This window comes from Argopecten irradians, chromosome 15 (assembly GCF_041381155.1).
Source record: "Argopecten irradians isolate NY chromosome 15, Ai_NY, whole genome shotgun sequence".
NCBI lineage: Eukaryota > Metazoa > Mollusca > Bivalvia > Pectinida > Pectinidae > Argopecten > Argopecten irradians.
The window spans coordinates 15,151,728-15,173,913 of record NC_091148.1 but is presented as its reverse complement, the minus strand read 5'-3'; the positions used below and the strand labels follow the sequence as shown (position 1 = coordinate 15,173,913).

The 22,186-nt window shown below is 38.3% G+C and overlaps 1 protein-coding gene and 1 long non-coding RNA gene across 2 annotated transcripts in view; both read right to left on the bottom strand.

Moving 5' to 3' along the window:
- Positions 1-22,186, bottom strand: part of LOC138308428 (uncharacterized) — a 70,133-nt gene that overhangs the window by 11,956 nt on the left and 35,991 nt on the right. The gene's annotated exons all lie outside the window — the stretch shown is intronic.
- On the bottom strand, positions 9,123-10,024 carry LOC138308429 (uncharacterized). The gene is made up of 2 exons (XR_011206130.1): positions 9,699-10,024; positions 9,123-9,221 (listed from the first exon to the last, which is right to left on the bottom strand). It is a non-coding gene; the product is annotated as an uncharacterized lncRNA (long non-coding RNA).

The following is a 22,186-nucleotide window of genomic DNA, read 5'->3' as shown; positions in this document are numbered from 1 at the left end:
GAGCGAGGTGCGTGTTTTGGGAAAGTGTGTTATGTTAGTTTCGTGTCTTCTTATATAGTGGAACTGTTGTCCTTTTTATAGTGCTATATCACTGAAGCATGCCGCCGAAGACACCAACATATCCCATCCGGTCACATTAAGGAAATAATAGTACACCACGAAACTACTGTCAGTGATTTGGAGTTAGAAAAATAACATTTATATCCCCAGTATACGCACCCGGCGATGTTTTTATAAACCAAATGATGGTATAACAATAATTCTCTTTTGCATCTCTATATACTTTTTTGTTGTTGTTTTTACTTATACATACTAATCTCGTGTTTATGATGCACGTTGCCTTCTCTCCAACTACTATGTGATTAGTAACAATAGGTTCAAGGGCCTTAACGGCCACAGTATAATGGAGTGGTTAACAATTAATATAAGCAATACAAGGAACTTTTTTTGAATATGTAAGTTTCTGAAATAGGTAAAGGTCATTTGTTGAACAAACTTGGTAGCCCTTCATCCATATATGGTATTAACCCATTCAAGGATGAAGGAGGAGTCGGATTTCAAAGCCAAATATCAGCAAAGCTCAGGCTCATTTGTAAAAAATATGATTGTCTTTCCCAAATGATATTTCATACCAAATATGGATGAAATCCATCTAAGGATGAAGGAGAAGTAGGATTTTAAAGCTTAAATTAAGAAAATTTGCTCTTTTGGGGCCCTGTCCCTCTGACCCTAGGGGTCCAACCAGGCTCATTTATATCAAATGTGATTGTCCTTCCCTAATGATGTTTCACACTAAATATGGATGAAATCAACCCAAGGATGAAGGAGGAGTAGGATTTTAAAGCTTAAAATAAGAAAAATTGCCCTTTTGGGGCCCCACCCCTCAGCCCCTAGGGGTCGGATCCAAGCTCATTTATTAGGTCACCTGAGACGAAGTCTCAAGTGACCAATTATAATCGCCTTTTGTCCGTCGTCGTGCGTCGTCCGTCGTATGTCCGTAAACAATTTACATTTTCGACTTCTCCAAAACTGCCGAAGCAATTTCAATGAAATTTTGCACAAACCTTCTAAGGCATAAGGCCAATCAAAATTGTGAATTATATGGTCCCCACCCCCCAGGGAGCTATGGGAGGGGCCAAAAGGGATAAAATTGACTAAAATTTCAAAAATCTTCTTCTCCACTCACAGATGTGATGGAATTAAATACTCTTCATAGATAGAAAGGTCATAAGGTCCTTTACAAAAATTGTGAATTATATGACCCTGGGGTCTCAGGTTTCCCCCTGGGGAATGGGGTTAAGTTTACTATAGTTTATATAGGGAAAAACACATTTTTGAGTATTATTTGATCATTTGTAATAGGAAATGAGTCAAATATTGTCAGAATTATCAGTATGAGATTGCCATTGAATCCTATTAACCAATTTTCTATGACTGACCCCCAGGAGCCTTAGGGGCGGGGTCAAAAGGGGTCAAATAGGCTATATCTTCAAAAATCTTCTTCTGAAATTCTGGAAATGGTAGAATCACATACTCTTCATAGATGGAAAGGTCTTGAGGTCCTTTACCAAAATTGTGAATTATATGACCCTGGGGTCTCACGTTTCTCCCTGGGGAGGGGGTCAAGTTTACTATAGTTTATATAGTGAAAACACATTTATGAGCATTTTTTTGCTCAATTTTAATACGAAATGAGTCAAACTTGTTTAGAATTATAAGCATGAGATAACATTTTAATATGATATCTATATTGGTCCTGGTCAACCCCCTCGGGGCAGAGGGGTCAAAAGGGGTCAAATAGGCTATATCTTCAAAAATCTTCTTCTGAAATTCTGGAAATGGTAGAATCACATACTCTTCATAGATGGAAAGGTCTTGAGGTCCTTTACCAAAATTGTGAATTATATGACCCTGGGGTCTCACGTTTCTCCCTGGGGAGGGGGTCAAGTTTACTATAGTTTATATAGTGAAAACACATTTATGAGCATTTTTTGCTCAATTTTAATACGAAATGAGTCAAACTTGTTTAGAATTATAAGCATGAGATAACATTTTAATATGATATCTATATTGGTCCTGGTCAACCCCCTCGGGGCAGAGGGGCGGGGCCAAAAGGGGCAAATAGGCTAAAACTTTAAAAAATCTTCTTTTTAAATACTGGAAATGGTAGAATCAAATACTCTTCATAGATGGACAGGTCTTAAGGTGTTTTTATGAAAATTGTGAATTATATGACCCTTGGGTCTCAGGTTTCCCCCTAGGGAGGGGGTTAAGTTTACTATATATAAGTTTATACATTGAAAAACACATTTTTGAGCATTATTTAGTCATTATAATAGGAAATTAGTCAATTGTAGTCAGAATTATCCCTATGTGATGGCCATTGAATTTTATTACCAAATTTTCCATGACTGATCCCCAGGGGCCTTAGGGGCGGTCCCAAAACCGGTCAAATAGGCTAAAACTTCAAAAATCTTCTTCTGAAATTCTGGAACTGGTAGAATCAAATACTCTGCATAGATGGAAAGGTCTTAAAGTCCTTTACAAAAATTGTGAATAATATGACCCTGGGGTCTCATGTTTCCCCCTGGGGAGGGGGTCAAGTTTACTTTAGTTTATATAGGAAAAAACACATTTATGAACATTATTTGCCTATTTTTCATAGGAAATTAGTCAAACTGGGTTAGAATTATTAGCCTGAAATAGCATTTTAACATCATATCCATACTGGTCATGGCTGACCCCCAGGGGCCAGAGGGGCGGAGCCAAAAGGGGTCAAAATGGTAATTTCAAAAATCTTCTTTTTGAATTCACAGATTTGATGGAACCAGATACTCTTGATAGATTGGAAGGTCTTAAGGCCCTTTACAAAAATTTGTGAATTTCATGGCCCTGGGATCTCAGATTTTCCCCTAGGGAGGGGGTCAAATTTACTATAGTTTATATAGGAAAACACATTTAGGAACATTGTTTGCTTAGTTTTCATAGGAGATTAGTCAATCTGGGTTAGAATTATTAGCCTGAGATAGCATTTAACATCATATCCATATTGGTCCTGGCCGACTCCCAGGGGCGAGAGGGGTGGGGCCAAAAGGGGTCAAAAAGGATAACATTTCAAAAAAACTTTCTCCTGAATTCACAGATTTGATGGAACCAAATAATCTTCATAGATTAAAAATTTATAAAATCACTGACTGACTTCAAGGGCCTGATGGGCCAATATATATTTATAGTGTTTATATGCATGTCTTTGTTTCATTCTGTGTCTGAACTCAGGTGACCGCTAAAGCCCATGGGCCTCTTGTATAATATATGATTGTCTTTCTCCAATAATGTTTCACACCAAATATGGATGAAATCCATCCAAGGACGAAGGAGGAGTAGGATTTTAAAGCTAAAATTAATAAAATTTGCCCTTTTTTGGGCCCCACCCCTCAGTCCCTAGGGGTCCAACCAGGCTCATGTATATAAAATATGACTATCCCTCCCTAATGATGTTTCACACCAAATATGGATGAAATCAACCTAAGGATGAAGGAGGAGTAGGATTTTAAAGCTTAAAATAAGAAAATTTGCCTTTTCGGGGCCCCACCCCTCAGCCCCTAGGGGTCGGACCAGGCTCATTTATATATAATATGACTATCCTTCCCTAATGATGTTTCACACCAAAATATGGATGAAATCAACCCAAGGATGAAGGAGGAGTAGGATTTGGGGCCCCACCCCATCAGCCCCTAAGGGTTGGACCAAGCTCATTTATATAAAATATGATTGTACTTCCCCAATAATGCTTCACACCAAATATGGATGAAATCCGCTTAGTGGTTAAGGAGGAGTAGCGTTTTAAAGGAAAAAGTTTACGGACGGCGGACGACGGACGAATCACGATGACTATAGGTCATTCTGACCCTACGGGTCAGATGACCTAAAAACGAACCATTGTCTGCCCCATGTTGGCGATCTTGTATATTGTGTAGTCCATCTAGGAAAGCTTATAGTCGGCAGGGAGCTTCTGGCTGTCGTTGGTTCCTCTACGTAGGCCGGCGCTGCATCGCCATTTCCATCGTCAATGTCCCCCACCCGATACAATGACGTTGTATACCCTAAGCTGACATGCGAGTTCTCTCCCCTTGGCCTGGAGCTGGAAGTTTGAGATGGCTCGTGCTTTGGCCGCCGTGCTCGTCCAAAAACTCTCAAACACGGCGTCATCTAACAGATAGGATCTCGCAGATGATGTGGAGCCTAGTCTCTTCTTTTTACATGACCGGTCCGGTAGATGTATTTAGTAGCTTTTCATTGTGTTTACTTTTATATTAATAAGCTAAGGAAATTTCTACAGGGAAGGATTTCCAGAATTCCTGAAATAATTTTGGTACAGACTTGGGTATTTCACAAATATGATATTACTCAATTCTGAAGTAAAGCAATCATACCGTCTACCTGATCATTATACCTGAATTTTGTACTATGCCAACATCACAGTCACAAATTGCAACACACTAAATTTACACAGGTTCACCACTTCGGGGGTCCTTTACATTGTCCCTGACTACACTACGTACGATCAACATAAACTCATCCCTAATTAATTTATAGATGTTTACTTGTATGTCTGCCCTGCAGGTAGGGTGTTAGAATTGTACCTGCTGCCCCTATTGCATGATCGTAAAAGGCGAGTAAATTTAGGATCTTATCTTTTGTCTTCTCCCTAACTGACTTTATATTTCCTAATGCCTCCCTTGACACCGCCTCACTTTTGGCCTTGAGTTGAGCGTTCGCCCCTGTGAGGAAGGCTCTGGGTTCTGTCCCCTGGCCGAGACACACCAGAGTCTGTAAAAGTGGTAGTTTCTGCTCCTGCTTAGCGCTCAGCATACAGGGGTGGGACGACTGGTTCGCCCGTTGTCATTATAATGTGACCGGTTGGGGTGTGTTGCTTGGTGTCTTCGGCGGCTTGCTTCAGTGATTAAGCACTATAAAAAGGGCAACAGTTCCACTATACAAGAAGACACAACATGAATATACCGCAGTCTCCCAAAATACGCACCTCGCACAACATACCGCATACATGGGAGGCCGTCCATACATGACCATAGCTGTTTATAGGACGTTAATAAATCAAACAAACAAAATACTTGTATGTGTATCCGTGAAATTAGGTCTGTTTGCCCGACTGTTCCGACAGGATCCTACAAGTTATGTCGTAGGTGATTTTTTATGTAATAACATTGCTTATAACAACATAGACCAGAAATAAAATTAAATAACGTTTTATTACAGAATAACAATGACAATTTAACAAAACAAATCCACTTAACAAAACAAAAGAGTCTCGTCTTCTGTCAAAAAGAATGTCATGTGCACGGGTAGTCGAGCTCCTCCTGTAGGTATGTCGATCTAAGTGACGTCAAGGCCCACATCCTCACATAATACATACATCATATTTACAGTCAGACCACGAAACCAAGGTGTGGTCTACAGTTTCGTTTGACATTTTTACAATGAACATCACTAGTTGATTCTATCTAAACATATATAAGGCTTATATCTGATATGTATTTCTTCACAGCATATTTTATTAAACCTGATAGTTTCGATAGATTACTGAAGAAAAATCAGTATTTCACTTTTTCCCTAGTTATGACATTGAATGAATTTATATCTAATATAAATTTCTGCTTTAACTTTTCTCACATTTTACATGTTCGAACTTGTATTAATTCATGCAGGGGTCAGGTCGTCCTCAAATCTAGAGAAGGAGTTTGATAAACCACATGACGGGAACGCTCCTATAACGGTGGTTGGCTACACACATGCCTCGCTGACCCAGTCGATGATGTGCTGTCTCGTTGGTTGAATGTAGCCCCCTCTTGATTCTTTCGACATTCTAAAACCACTGGGCCCACTGCTGTCTCATCCGACGTTTGAAAACCTTGTTTGCGTTTGTGTCCATGGCCTGAATGAGTCCAATGCAATTTGAAAATAGAAATGGTACATTAGAAATCGGCACACACAAACATAACAATATCTAAATATCACACTTGATCAATTATAAATAGTAGATCTACACGCTGTTCCGGTAAATATGTAAATATTGCATCATTTATCTTTGACCAGTATTCGATGAATACAAAATTAGTTAAGATGTTTAAATTACACACAGTAAACATAGAGATGAAATAGTTACGATAATACAGATTATTTGAAGTTATATATTTACCTCCGGGAATTTTCACAATGTCTGTCTCTCTCACACATATATAATTTATGAATAAAAACACACTGTTTTTTTTCAACGATTTAGTTATATCATATTTACTTGATCAATTATAAAAAAGTAAACGCCTGAAAAATAAAGTTATTATGTGTGTATTTCAAATAATTATTTGAAATACTTGGTTAACGATGAAATTAATCCAATTATAACTACATGATTTATTGTTTTGATTCCATAATACACAACGATAAAAATGAAATGTGTGTTTCTTCTGATGTTTTACCTACTGTACATACCTTAAAAATATGCTTATGGCCTTATGCCGTACCACAAAAAACCACCGTGCAACGTTTGTGTGTCCCTCCTGTGTTGGTGATGCGGACCGTTTTTCCCCAACCATGGCATTTGTCGAGATGTTGATGGAGTCAAAACGTACCATGTTGGCGATGTTCTACGTGGTATAGGTATGACGGCGTCGTTAGGCCTTGTAGGAAAGCTGTGATTTTTCTCCTTGTAGTCGGCAGGGAGCTTCTGACTTGTCATTGGTTCCTCTGCGGATTCCAATGTTGAATCGTCGCTTCCATCGTCGAAACCCACAATCCGATGCCGTGAAGTTCTCTACCCGGAGCTGACTTGCGAGTTCTCTCCCCTTGGACTTGAGTTGATAGTTGAAACGGCTCGTCCCTCGACAAGTTCGTCCAAAACCCACTCAAACACGACATTATCTAACGGAATAGACTCTTCTTCCAAGAATCGGTATACCTGCCATTGCCTAGTAATTGTTCAAAAGTCTGGTCCCATTGACGTATCATTTTCCTGGATAAGTAAAACTCTCTTTGCCTGATGCAGGTTATGTCCATTGTCACGAAACCATTTGACGATGTCCATTTCTCCTTGACAGTATACGTGTGCGCGAAGGAGACATTATGATCAGATGATATATGATTGAATTTTGATTCCAACCCTCTATTTTAACGGCACAGACCTAGCTTGGGACTTACAAGTGTTAGAATGTCATCAATATGTGAGATTACAACGTAATTAACGAGGCATGATTCAATCATTCGCTGTTTGATAGTAATAACACTTTCTGAAAAAAATAAATTGACACCTGAAGGCCAGTTTCTAGAAAACGGGAAAATATAGGGGTCTCATTTTCAGACATTTGGCAATTTGTCAATAAGGGTGGCGGTGTTATTTACGGTGAAATACGGTAGTGTGAAAAATAATTTTTTTCCTGTCGCCAAGGCTGCAATAAATTGGTGATGGCTGTATGTTAGAAGGAAGTTTTTTTTTGTTAAAGTACGTATCTAGACCTGTTTTAGAAAGTGAATCTTGATATTTTGCATAAAATAGGAGGTCTGTTATACTACGAGCTCCATTCCGTCTGGGCGGGGTTCTCTCAAACGTTTCAGATTCGTGTAGGGTACAGCCATCCCATAACTCAAAACCGTATTCATAACTAGGCAAAATGAAAGATTTGTAAACTTTCAAAAGACTATTTTTTTCATTACGGAAGTATATATTGCCTTTATATTGTCTGCTAGCTTGGCATTACAATTACTAATAACTCCCAAGTGTCCATGACAATGCTACCTTAGTTTCTTCGGGCTTAGATAAAAATAGCCAGGTTTTAGACCACAAATTCAAATATTCCAGATATTTTTTTAAACGGACTTGAAGAACGCCCTAGTTGCGCATATTCGATTTTGCGACCGATCAGAAAAAAAAACAAACATGGCCGCCAGAAAGCCATCTTGATTTGTGCAGTTCATGTTTGTTACCGCTAAATCTCGAGAAATAATCCACGGATATTTCTCGAATTTGTCATGCATGGTTTCATTGGCCCTTTAGAACGAATATATGTACCCGGCCTACTATAACTTTCGACCGGGTATGAAATGGTGCCTATGTGTCGTAGTGGAGCACTGCCTTGGAAAATCACTCATTTTATAACCTATAAATAATATGAAACCTACAACAAAGTATAGATAATTGTGCCCGATTGATTTTCTTTGGAAGTGATCCACTAAATTACATTATAAGAATGTGCCTTCCGTTATCGCGTGCGCAACTGGAATCTATGCATGGCAGTTTGATTTGATGTCTGCATTACACTAAAGGACTATGTATGGTTTAGGTCATCCACAAATGTTTTCAACTATTGCGATAGTCATTTGTCCGTGTCCTTGTGAACACAATAATTTGAGTAAATATCAATAGAGTTATTGCCCTTTGCTCTAATAATTATTAATGGACTATGTGAACCCAATAACTTGAGTAAATAAAGCTTAATAACACTTTGTATGTGGACTAACATAGGAGAAATCTTATATACATATAATTAGATTTGTTCAGCTTGATTCAACTGAACTTTACAGTGTTATTGCCCTTTGCAATAATAATTAATGAGTATTGCGAACACGATAACTTGACTAAGTATACACTCGGCTTAAAGAAACTTTGTATTTAGGCTTATATTAGAATATCTCGAACGAGGTTGAAAATCAGCATCATGCGACGGTAACTTACGGAGGTATTGGCAGTTGCAATAACAATGACTACTAGACCTTGTGAACACGTTAACTTGGTTAAAGACTTACTCAGCTTCGTTAAACTTTAGCATTGAAAACATCTTGGAATCACCTTCATTCAACTTAACATACGGAGGTATTGCCCTTTGCAATAATAATTATGGAACCTTTCGAACACGATAACTTGGGTAAATATGCACCGATCTTAAAACCCAGCTAGTAAAGTTTCCTTTGTTGTATATGACCATTATATTACATAATGGACACCTAGGAGTCCATTATGTAACTCACTGTCCATTATTATAGGGCCCCTGTCCATTATTCCACAAAATAATGGACAGTCTATTTTGAACAAAGGAAAAAAACCGCTGCTGTATGGAAAACTAAACATGTTTATTTGACTATCCAAAATTTTACATTTAAGTTCACTCCTCCATCGAAATTATTACTTCCCCTTCCTAGCTGTTACTGTTCTGAAAATAAAAAAAAAACATAATTAGATTCTTGCATTATTATTTGTTACATCTTTTTAAAAACTTGTAATTGACGAGGAATAGGAACTCTATATTCTTGACTGAGGTGGGATAATATGCAGTCTTTTAGATCAGATATCTCACAACCCTTATAACATATAATCTGATGATTATGGTTAAACATAATATACTTAAGAGCGAAACCTGTCTAATCTGACACCTGCTTTCCCTATCCTATCTGTAACTGTTCCGTATTCAACAATAGCAACAATAGTATACAACAGTATCTGACTTTCCTACACCCTGAATAATCTGACCAAACACCCACGTGGTGTCGGATTAGACAGGTTTCATTGTATTCCAGTGCAATGCTATCATAGCAATCAGATATGGGTTTTTTTTATCATATCTATAACATGCGTATGGTAGATTTTTTTTAGGAAAAACAGTTATGTTTAAATTGTAGCGAAAACTCACCTTGCTTGTATGTATTTGATGTAAAGTTAGACAATGCACCTGTCCTTGTGCGAATAAATAGGTCACTTCAAACAGGCAAACAATCTGAATCACAGCTGCGTACATCCCTACATGTAAATGATGGCCGAGTAAGGAAATATCACTATCCGACATGTTCAAAAACACTGTTGTACCTCCAAAGGTGTAAAACTAAATGACTGTGCATGCATCTCAACATTGTTAGTCCATTATTTGTCACAGGTGAGTGAACACCTGTGCAATTCCTGAAATGGGATGTCCCATTTCTCAAACAGGGTACGCAAGGTAGTGAGTAGTGGTATGATGGGTTTTAACCTGGGATAATAGCTGGGTTTTAAGTAGGATAATTTCCGAAAACCTGTCCATTATTAGAGAGAATGGATAGTACCGAGCCCGCAGGGCGAGGTACAATCCATTCTCTCTAATAATGGACAGTTTGAGTAAATATGCACTTGGGTAAATATGCACCGATCTTAATGAAACTTTTAATATAGACTACCATTGGAAAGATCTCGGACAAATTCGATAATCAGCTTGATTCGCAGATAGGGCGTTAGAATTGTACATGCTGCCCCTATTGCATGATAGTAAAAGGCGATTAAATTTAGGATCTTATTTTTTCTCTTCTTCCTATCTGACTTTATACTTCCTAATGCCTCCCTTGGCACCGCCTCACTTTTGGCCTTAAGTTGAGCGTTCGCCCTTGTGAGGAAGGCTCTAGGTTCTGTCCCCTGGCCGAGATACACCAAAGTCTATAAAAGTGGTAGTTTTTGCTCCTGCTTAGCGCTTAGCATACAGGGAGTGGGACGACTGGTTCGCCCGTTGTCAGTATAATGTGACCGGGTTAGGTGTGTTGCTTGGTGTCTCCGGCGGCATGCTTCAGTGATATAGCACTATAAAAAGGCAACAGTTCCACTATACAAGAAGACAACATGAATATACCGCAGTCTCCCAAAACACGCACCTCGAACAACATACCGCATACATGGGAGACCGTTCTTACATGACCATAGCTGTTAATAGGACGTTAATTAATCAAACAAACAGCTTGATTCGACTGTCACTTACGTATATACTAGGTTATTGCCCTTGGTAATTATAATTGCCATTGGATTTTCAAAGGTAGATGTTGAGGCGGTATGGAGGTGGGATTGTGCTGATGGATGCAACGTATGGAACAACACGGTATAGGATGCCAATGTACAATTTGTGCGTTGGCTCCAACAGTGGTTATTTAATAGTTGGAACCTTCTTTATCAGCCTAGTCACAATGAGTAAGGTCCAAGAAGGTGTGGAAATGCTAATGAGTTGGAATCCAAACTGGAATCCTCAGTACTTCATGTGCGATTTTGATTTGAGGGAAGTAGGAGCTTTGGAGTCCATATTTAAAGGTAGAAGTTATTCAAATGACAATGATAACTTGAAGTTAATGTTAATGTTTTCCCCTAAAGTGTTTATGTTAAAAACATGGTTTCATCACATTCAGGGTAATACTAGTGTGGAATTCGTTTAAGCTTACTAGACATGACGTGCCAGTGAGCTCATATCATATGGTGAGGCATCCATTGTGTGTCCTGTCGTCATTCATTCCATTGTCCGTCAAAGTTTCCTTTACATTGTGACTTTAATAAGTCATAGATATATGCATGAAGGAATATCATACAATTTGACCAAGAACATCCTTGTTGCAGGGGGAGAAGAGTTTGTATAAGTCTTTAAAATTCTTGAGTAAATAACTCTTCGCCTCTATGGTTATAACTTGACTGAATATACTAGATGTGCAATGCAGGCCCTCAGAGATTTGTTTTACTTCTATACAGCAATGCTCATAAGTTTACAAGTGAAAATAATCAAGCAATTGAGATAATTATCAAATATGTTAGTTTAATGTCAATAAAGAAGTTAAGTAGGGAATGTGATTTATAGCAAATGAAATATGATCGATAAAATGAAATGTGATCTTTAAATATAGACTACCATTGGAAAGATCTCAGACGAATTCGATAATCAGATTGATTCGACTGTCGCTTACGTATATACTGGATTATTGCCCTTGGTAAATACAGTTGTTATTGGATCTTTCATAAAAATCTTCCATTTATTTATTATTTTCATTTTGTTATATCTACTTAAATTATTGTTCTCTCTTTCTCAATGAATTTGACATAGGTATAAAATTTTCTCTTTCTAGAATCCAATAGTTTCCAATAGGAGAAGATGAGTAGTCATAACATTTTGGCATTATTTTATCAAACAACCTTTTGGGAATGAGAAATTTGTTTGTTTGTTTGATTTATTAACGTCCAATTAACAGCTATGGTCATGTAAGGACGGCCTCCCATGTATGCGGTGTGTTGCGTGTATGTTGTGCGAGGATTTTGTAAAGTGACTCAACCGTTGTTTCGGTTTCTATTTCACCAAATATTTGTTTTCCCTCCCTCTTGTTATAATTTGATGAAATTATTTTCAGATGATCGTTAAGGCCCATGGGCCTCTTGTTTATTAGCTGAAGAGAGATGTTCTTTGGAACCTGTACAACAACTGCAGTTGCTGGGTTTTTGTATGGGATAAATACAAAGGGTCATTCAATGCTTAAACAATTTAGAGTTTCAGCTGAATTCAGGTAGGCGTGTTGTAAGTGTCAGATTCTTGGCGTCCATCCTTGGACAGTTGATTTCAACACATGCAGTGTTAGGAAACTGTGTACGCTTTCATACGCATAGTATGTACAGGTGTGTTTATGGAAAGATTATCGTGGAACTCAGCAGTAGTTGACTACAGATGCTGAAAGAGAGATCGTTTTTGGCGGGAAAATATTTAAGCAACGAACGAAGAGGGTTCAAACAGAAGTTATTTGACTACAACATACAACTTCAGATTTGATACTGTTCACAGATGCTTCATTTGAAGGTTACGGTGGCTAATTGGTTACCGATTTGTTTGTTTGCTTGTTTGATTAATTAACGTCCTATTAACAGCTATTGTCAATTTGTCAACCTACAGGGGGACAGGTACAATATACACTTGTAACACCCGCGGGGCTCGATAAAGTGGACTGAAGGATTACAGACAGGTGTGAACTCACGCCACAGGACGCCGTACTGCTGGTCATAATATATATATAACTCACTGGTGCATACATTATAAAAAATTATATCCGACTCATCACTGTTAGCATTGGATCACATTATTTTCTAGTGATACACACTACTCTAATAATAAAATAACACAATTAATAATATCTCAACCATCGCTTAATACAGTATTTAAAACAAATACTTTTTTTTACATATTTTATGTGAAATTAAGAATGTACCGAAGTCAATAGATATCAAATCATAATTGACTTATATATATATACATATACAACACGAACTGACAGTTGATACATGTGTACATTCAACTGTATCTCTGTATTTACACGTATTGGCCATTGATATGATTGATCATGTATTTTATTGGTATGTTGATGTAACAAAACACACGAGGAATAAAACACCATAGAGCTGGTTTTCTGTAATGACTAGAATAACACAAAATTGTTGTTTTTGTGGTATGCTTTGGTACATGTACATGCACGGGGTCACGTACGCGTATTATACATGTACATCGTAGCCTAATTAACAAACATGTGAGGGGCCGTGCGCGTCTGAGGCTATCAGTGAGCCATTGTTCATGGGTGACTGCACTTGACTAGGTGTGATACAAGTTGATACAAAATCAAAATATGCCGCTGTCAAATAACAAATGGTATAAATGAAAGCAGGTAAATCGAGAGGGGGAGTGGGGATGGAGAGGGGTAGAGTGTTGTACATGTGTTGTCCGTGAATTATAAAGCAAATTTATATAAGACCTCCAAAATGGGTCGGGTAAATGCTACAGGTGAGTGTTCACATTGATATCTATATAACGGCCGGTACGGGGACCTCCTCTGGAGTCATATATATATACATGTAAAAATATAACTACCTAACCGCTAGACCTAGGGTTTATACTTGCAGTAGTCAAACGTACATGTACACAATACCTACACTAAAATAAGAAATTCTTCTGAAGTGTTTTCTTTTCTGAAACTGATAATTTCTATAAAACAGTACTAGTATGTGTGACAAATTCAGAGCAGACTTATAGATACTAGCATTGATTGAAGACTATTTGTACACATGTATGTTTTATAATTATTTTTAAAATCTCGCTTTATAAGTTAAAAAAAAAGTATTAATGCTTGGATATATATACGTAATCACATACTTATTGGTAATATATTTATAACAATTGCATATTTTCTAAGACAAGATATATTTTTATTAATGATAAATCGTACTAAATCAAAATTGCGAACGTAATAATAATTATAGACATCGCTTTCAGAATCCGGATCACTATAAGCTACCGGAGTCCCGATCGACATTTATAATTGAATTCTGTCCTTCCGGTCACGCTTTCACTTCGTTTACGTTTTTCGTTTTTCGTTTGCGTTTTTCGTTTTGCGTTTAGCGCTTGACGAAACGCGTTTTTCGTTTTACGCTCTTCGTTTTTCGTTTGCGTTTTTCGTTTTTCGTTTGCGTTTTCGTTCGTTTTCGTTTAACATTTCGTTTGCGTTTTGCGTTTCGCGCTCGTTTCGAGGGAACGTTACACGCATTAAGTACTGTAAATGCAAAGTACACATCACATAATATATATTTGTGTTTGTTGTTGTTGTTTTAACAGATTGATAAGAGGTCAAATAACTGATTGTGAATAATAATTTATTGTTGGGAAACAATTTTGCTGCGTCAAGCCAAGTTTGAAAAAATTGCTGAAAAATTACCATTTTTGAGCTTAAAATATTTTTTTTCATTTCCTGCGTTCAAATCACTACATATATTGGATTATTTGGTCCTGACATGTATATGTTGTTCTATTGTGGTCATTTTGATACCTCATTTGTCTTCTTCATTTGAAAAAATGTCAATGATATGACTATTTTTCATTTTTCAGTGAAATTCGAGATGGTGGCCATCTTGATGATGTCATAACCGGAACTTATACGATGTTTACATTGGTTTTGGTTGGTTTTGTTGTTGCTTAAACTGATTGACAAGTGGTCAAAAAACTTACAAGAGAATAATAGATTGCTGTTCTTGGGAAACATTTTTGCTGCGTCAAACAAATGAATATGAAAAATTTGCTGAAAAATTACCATTTTTTGAGCTTTAAATCCGATTTTTTCATTTCCTGCGTAGAAATCACTACATATATTGGATTTTTTGGTCCTTATAAGTTTAGTTTGTTGTTCTATTGTGGTCATTTTGATACCTCACTTGTCTACTTCGGTTGAAAAATGTTAATGTTATGACTATTTTTTTCAATTTTTAGTGAAATTCGAGATGGCGGCCATCTTGATGACGTCATAACCGGAAGTTCATCCCAAACTTTATGCAATGTTAACATTTGGATTTGTGATCAGTGGGTCATAAGGGTTCAGAAAAATATTGGTTCGGAGGTTTGGGGGGGGGGTGCATGTGGGACCCTCCTAGCCCTTGGCTAAAAGTATACACTATTAAAGTCCCAATATCCTTTTTCATCATGATTTAGAAGAAAATTATTTCAAGGTGCCTCATGGGTAAATTTGGACGTGTACAATTAACGTCATCTGACATTTGTCATTCGCCCAACCTCATATACTTCATTTAGATCGAACTGTTTCACTCAAGAAATATAATCTATGTTATAATTGTTTGTTTATTTAATTAACGTCCTATTAACAGCTATGGTCATGTAAGGACGGCCTCCCATATATGCGGTGTGTTGCGTGTATGTTGTGCGAGGTGAGTGTACTGGGAGACTGCGGTATATTCATGTTGTGTCTTCTTGTATAGTGGAACTTTTGCGAACGCTCAATGTTATAAATACCTATCAAACTGGAACTTTTTTATGCTGTCAGACAAATATAGGGGCGACCAATTGAATTCAATCAAGTTGCAAAAGAACGTATCCGATATGGGCAAGATAACCTCGGAGGAGATCTACTATGTCTTCAAAGGATTTGATCAAAAACCTGCCAGAAAGTGGACTTAAGGTCAGCGATAGGACGATGCTGAAAATCGTCGCAGCTGCAAAATCTTCACAACATACACGCAACAGAAAGCATACATGGGAGGCCGTCCTTACATGACCATAGCTGTTAATAGGACGTTAATTAATCTAAATAACTAACAAACAAATAACTTAAAACAATTTGAGTTTTGCCTAGAATTGATCGTGATAAATGAAAATTTCGGTGACGCAATATTCACGGATGAGTCGACCATTCAGCTACATGACAACATAACAGACCGATTAACGGAATTGCTACTCCCCAGTGTAGACCGAAACAATCTCTAAAGATACATCTATGGGGAGGAATTAGCCGTCAAATCAATTTGAATAAATGCACGACTCGACTAATTAAAGGGGGGATATTATAACTTCCATATACATCTGTGGGGAGGAATTAGCCGTCGAGGTAAGACATCACTTATATTTGAAGGGATCATGGAGAAGACCTTCTACACGGTGGAAATCCTTTATATATTACCCTTCATCCGTTCATACAGAGGAAGTTCGCTGATATCCACATATTTGTTTAGGACAACGACTCTAAGAACACATCATTACATGCCCGCCAATTGATGACGGATAAAATCATCAACTGATGGAAATGGCCAGCTGGTAAGAACATTTTAGTGGTTTTTTGTATATTGTGTGTAGAGTGTGCGTGATGGAGTGTGTACAGTGTGCGTGATGGAGAGTGTATGTGTGTTGGGGGAGGGGGTTGTTGGTTGGTGTTAGTTTGGACTAAAAATAAATTGAACGTATTGATCAATTTGAATAAATGCTTGTTTGTTTGTTTGTTTGTTTGATTAATTAACGTCCTATTAACAGCTATGGTCATGTAAGGACGGCCTCCCATGTATGCGGTGAGGTGCGTGTTTTGGGAGACTGCGGTATATTCATGTTGTGTCTTCTTGTATAGTGGAACTGTTGAGCTTTTTATAGTGCTATATCACTGAAGCATGCCGCCGAAGACACCAAGCAACACACCCCACCCGGTCACATTATACTGACAACGGGCCAACCAGTCGTCCCATTCCCTGTATGCTGAGCGCTAAGCAGGAGCAGAAACTACCACTTTTAAAGACTTTGGTGTGTCTCGGCCAGGGGACAGAACCCAGAGCCTTCCTCACAAGGGCGAACGCTCAACTCAAGGCCAAAAGTGAGGCGGTGCCAAGGGAGGCATTAGGAAGGATAGAAAAGATAAGATCCTCAATTTAGTCGCCACTCGACGAATTAAAGGGGGGGGGGGGGGGGTATTATAACTTTTATACATCATTTGATCAAACGTGATTAATCATTCATGTAATAACAATTGTCATAGAGACTACATTTTCTACATAAATGAATAAAACATATTAATATTTTTCAGAGTTGTGCTTTGAACCCAATAGAGATGGTGTGGAACATGTTGAAACGAGACGTTCCGGAACGCCAGCCAACAACCAAGGAGGAGCTCATCTCATTCCTACATGTCTTTTGGCGAGATCGACTCACTCAAGAAGTGTGCAACACATTTATAGACCATGTTTTTTAAAGTTGTGCCGGTGGTGCGAGCTGTAATTGGGCGAGCATATGGAAACATTCAAAAAAACTCTTCAGAGAACCGTCAAGAGGAAGAAGTATGAAGGGTGACAATGAAATTGTTATTCTCGAGCATTTTTTGGGATTCTATTGATATTGATGGCGTGTTTTATTGATGCTGTGAAACAGCAATCATAGGTATGCTTGTTTGTTTGTTTGTTTGATTAATTAACGTCCTATTAACAGTTATGGTCATGTAAGGACGGCCTCCCGTGTATGTGGTGTTGCGTGTATGTTGTGCGAGGTGCATGTTTTGGGAGACTGCGGTATATTCATGTTGTGTCTTCTTGTATAGTGGAACTGTTGCCTTTTTTATAGTGCTATATCACTGAAGCATGCCGCCAAAGACACCAAGCAACACACCCCACCCGGTCACATTATACTGACAACGGGCGAACCAGTCGACCCACTCCCTGTATGCTGAACGCTAAGCAGGAGCAGAAAACTACCACTTTTATAGACTTTGGTGTGTCTCGGCCAGGGGACAGAACCCAGAGCCTTCCTCACAGGGGCGAACGCTCAACTCAAGGCCAAAAGTGAGGCGGTGCCAAGGGAGGCATTAGTAAAGATAAAGTCAGTTAGGAAGAAGAGAAAAGATAAGATCTAATGCCCTTCCTGTAGGGCAGATTTGACAAAAGTATCTGGCTATAATTTATAAGTCAAAAGTCGGCAAGGATACACATGCAAGCACCAATGTTTGTCTTTCTTATCCGGAAATCGCATTATTTCTGTTGTTGTTAAATTGATATTATTTTAAAGAGACATTGATGAAATTGATAATTGCAGTAATTAATGTATGTATATAGATTACTTACATGTATTAACGTTAACGAAAAAGGCATTCAGATTTTTAGTTGAATTTTTACCAGATTTATTGATTGTAGTATATACGATGAAAACAATTTGAATTTTTACCAGATTTATTGATTGTAGTATATACGATGAAAACAATTTGAATTTTTACCAGATTTATTGATTGTAGTATATACGATGAAAACAATTTGGTCAAGGCTGTTTAATTCGTGGTCAGCAGATTTACAATAGACACAGATGTTCGAAATTGCATTTACAAAAATGTATTTTGCATCAAGTAATGCAAAGCATGATTTGAAAATTATGAGGTCTTACGTCTTACCCAGGAAGTTACCAAGCTTATTATGTTCTGCAATAAGAAACTTCAGTAAAATTTACGGCTTTATAATTTTGAGGCCAGTGTGTATGAAGAGATTATCTCCTGTTGTAAGTTTCTGGCTTCCAGTTTATAATATCGAGTAGGATATACAATATTCCCTTTTGGAGTGTAGAATGAGCCAAATTTTCTATGATTGCAAGGTAAGTGAAAAAAAAGACATTCTGTCGAGTAAAAAAGAAATACTATTTCAAATTTGACATTTAAAGATGATATTGTATAAACAAAAAAAATAGATTTGACATGGTGTATTTTAATGGTAAGCATTTTTATCCTCGTTTACGTCTAGGCCAAATCCAGGTAAAATTACATACTTTACAACTCTAAATAAATCGCCTGAACTCCAGTCGTGTTTATTTATAATTACGGAAGTTGTAGTCTAACAGAGACCGCAAGCGCAAGTCATCAAGAGTAGGTAATATTAATGCTATACATGTGTGGCACACGAAGATCATGATAAACTACATTACTAAGAAAACTGCTCTGATTCATTAGCTGTAATGTAAAATATGTCCTATCAATGTGATGTTTATTTTAATGATATATATACAAGAAGTTACTAGAAGAACCTTCTGTAATTAAAATGACGGCAGGTTTTACATAGCCTTCATAAATGTACTTAGCTTTGCAGTCAATCTTATAATTTGACCAGGCTCCGATTTCTCAAACCAAAATTGCTGACTTTAAGTCAAAACTTAAGTTTTTCTCCTTTTGTAACTTATATTAAAACTTAAAACTAAAGTCAATTTTGGACTTTTTGGCATGTGGGAGGATGCTCCCTTCTCAATAGATTTTGTTTGTTTGTTTGATTTATTAACGTCCTATTAACAGCTATGGTCATGTAAGGACGGCCTCCCATGTATGCGTAGTATTGCGTGTATGTTGTGCGAGGTGCGTGTTTTGGGAGACTGCTGCGGTATATTCGTGTTGTGTCTTCTTGTATAGTGGAACTATTGCCCTTTTTATAGTGCTATAACACTGAAGCATGCCGCCGAAGACACCAAGCAACACACCCCACCCGGTCACATTATACTGACAACGGGCCAACCAGTCGTCCAACTTCCTGTATGCTGAGCGCTAAGCAGGAGCAGAAAACTACCACTTTTATAGACTTTGGTGTGTCTCGGCCAGGGGACAGAACCCAGAGCATTCCTCACAGGGGCGAACGCTCAACTCAAGGCCAAAAGTGAGGCGATGCCAAGGGAGGCATTAGGAAAGATGAAGTCAGTTAGGAAGAAGAGAAAAGATAAGATCCTAATTTAGTCGCCTTTTACGATCATGCAATAGGGGCAGCAGGTACAATTCTAACGCCCTACCTGCAGGGCCATCTCAATAGATAGGAATGTGTAAAATATGGAGGTAGGTGTAGTAATTGTATTATTCATCCCAAGTATCTCTCCTGCTAAGTATCTCTCCTGCTGTTTATAAAACAAACTGTTGAAAACAGTTGATCAAATTGTTTTTCAAATGAATCTTTATGAATTCTTCATTCTAGAGAGAAAGGCCCGACTGTCCCCAAAAGACATGTCAGATGTAATGATGGTGAAAACTAAAACTGCCGCTGTCAAGGAGTTCAATCCTGATGCTGCAATAAATCGGTTCTTGGTAAGAATCAAGTCTTAAGCTTTTTATCTACCAAATTCAACACATAAGAGAAAAGACAATCATTACTGCCAAAAATGGCATTTCCCTGGTCAGGAGAAAAAAACCAGTTCAGCACACTTTGTAATTTTTTCAATTATATTGCCATTTTTGGGAAAATTGAAGCAGTTGGAATTTTTACAATGTTATTTTTGTTAGACTAAAAACTCCTCTTGGTGGACAGAGGAGGCCATACTTCTGTTGAAAGCTAAAACCCAGTAAAGTGAATGAAGAACCTGGACAGGGATAGTGCCAGTGGATGTTGTTTGTATGATTCAATGGATGACGCAGAACAGGAGCATGCGGAAGTGGACTCGGAATCCGTGATGAGGAGTTTGATGAGAATACCTTAATCTCCAAACTAACATGTGTGGTCATTGAAATTGAGAAGAAAGAGAAAATGTGTAGATGAATTTGAAATTTATGTAATAATCAATAAACATATGAGTAAAATAACATTGAAAAACAGAGTTTGGTATTATTTTGACCATCCATTCCATGATGGAAAAGTTGTGGTCTATGGGAAAAATGCTGGGTCTATGCAATTTGAAATATCCATAGACATATTGTCTATGGATTTGTTTGTTTGTTTTATTAATTAACGTCCTATTAACAGCTATGGTCATGTAAGGACGGCCTCCAATGTATGCGATGTGTTGCGTGTATGTTGTGCGAGGTGCGTGTTTTAGGAGACTGGTTTATTCATGTTTGTGTCTTCTTGTATAGTGGAACTGTTGACCTTTTGTCTATGGAACTTCATGGAATACTTTCGCAGACTGTGATTATCGTGTATAGATAACCCAAATAATCATACTTAAAAATTGCAAGCCAACTGTTTGTTTGTTTGATTAATTAACGTCCTATAAACAGCTATGGTCATATAAGGACGGCCTCCCATGTATGCGGTGTGTTGCGTGTATGTTGTGCGAGGTGAGTGTACTGGGAGACTGCGGTATGTTCGTGTTGTGTCTTCTTGTATAGTGGAACTGTTGCCCTTTTTAGCTCACCTGGCCCGAAGGGCCGGTGAGCTTATGTCATGGCGCGGTGTCCGTCGTCCGTCCGTCCGTCCGTCGTCCGTCCGTCCGTCCGTCCGTCCGTCAACATTTCCTTTAAATCGCTACTAGTCATAGAGTTCTGCATGGATTGTAACCAAATTTGGCCACAAACATCCTTGGGGGAGGGGAAATAGAACTTGTATAAATTTTGGCTCTGTCCCCCCCGGGGCAGGAGGGGCGGGGCCCAATAGGGGTAATAGAGGTAAATCCTTTAAATCGCTACTTGTCCTAGAGTTCTGCATGGATTGTAACCAAAATTAGCCACAAACATCCTTGGGGGAAGGGGAACAGAACTTGTATAAATTTTGACTCTGGTCCCCAGGGGGCAGGAGGGGCGGGGCCCAATAGGGGAAATAGAGGTAAATCCTTTAAATCGCTACTAGTCATAGAGTTCTGAATGGAATGTAACCAAATTTGGCCACAAACATCCTTGAGGGAGGGGGAACAGACCTTGTATAAATTTTGGCTCTGACCCCCTGGGGGCAGGAGGGGCGGGGCCCAATAGGGGAAATAGAGGTAAATCCTTTAAATCTCTACTTGTCCTAGAGCTCTACATGAATTGTAACCAAATTTGGCCACAAACATCCTTGGGGGAAGGGGAACAGAACTTGTATAAATTTTGGCTCTGATCCCCCAGGGGCAGGAGGGGCGGGGCCCAATAGGGGAAATAGAGGTAAATCCTTTAAATCACTACTTGTCATAGAGTTCTGAATGGAATGTAACCAAATTTGGCCACAAACATCCTTTGGGGAAGGGGAACAGAACTTGTATAAATTTTAGCTCTGCTCCCCCAGGGGCAGGAGGGGCGGGGCCCAATAGGGGTAATAGAGGTAAATCCTTTAAATCGCTACTAGTCATAGAGTTCTGAATGGAATGTAACCAAATTTGGCCACAGACATCCTTTGGGGAAGGGGAACAGAACTTGT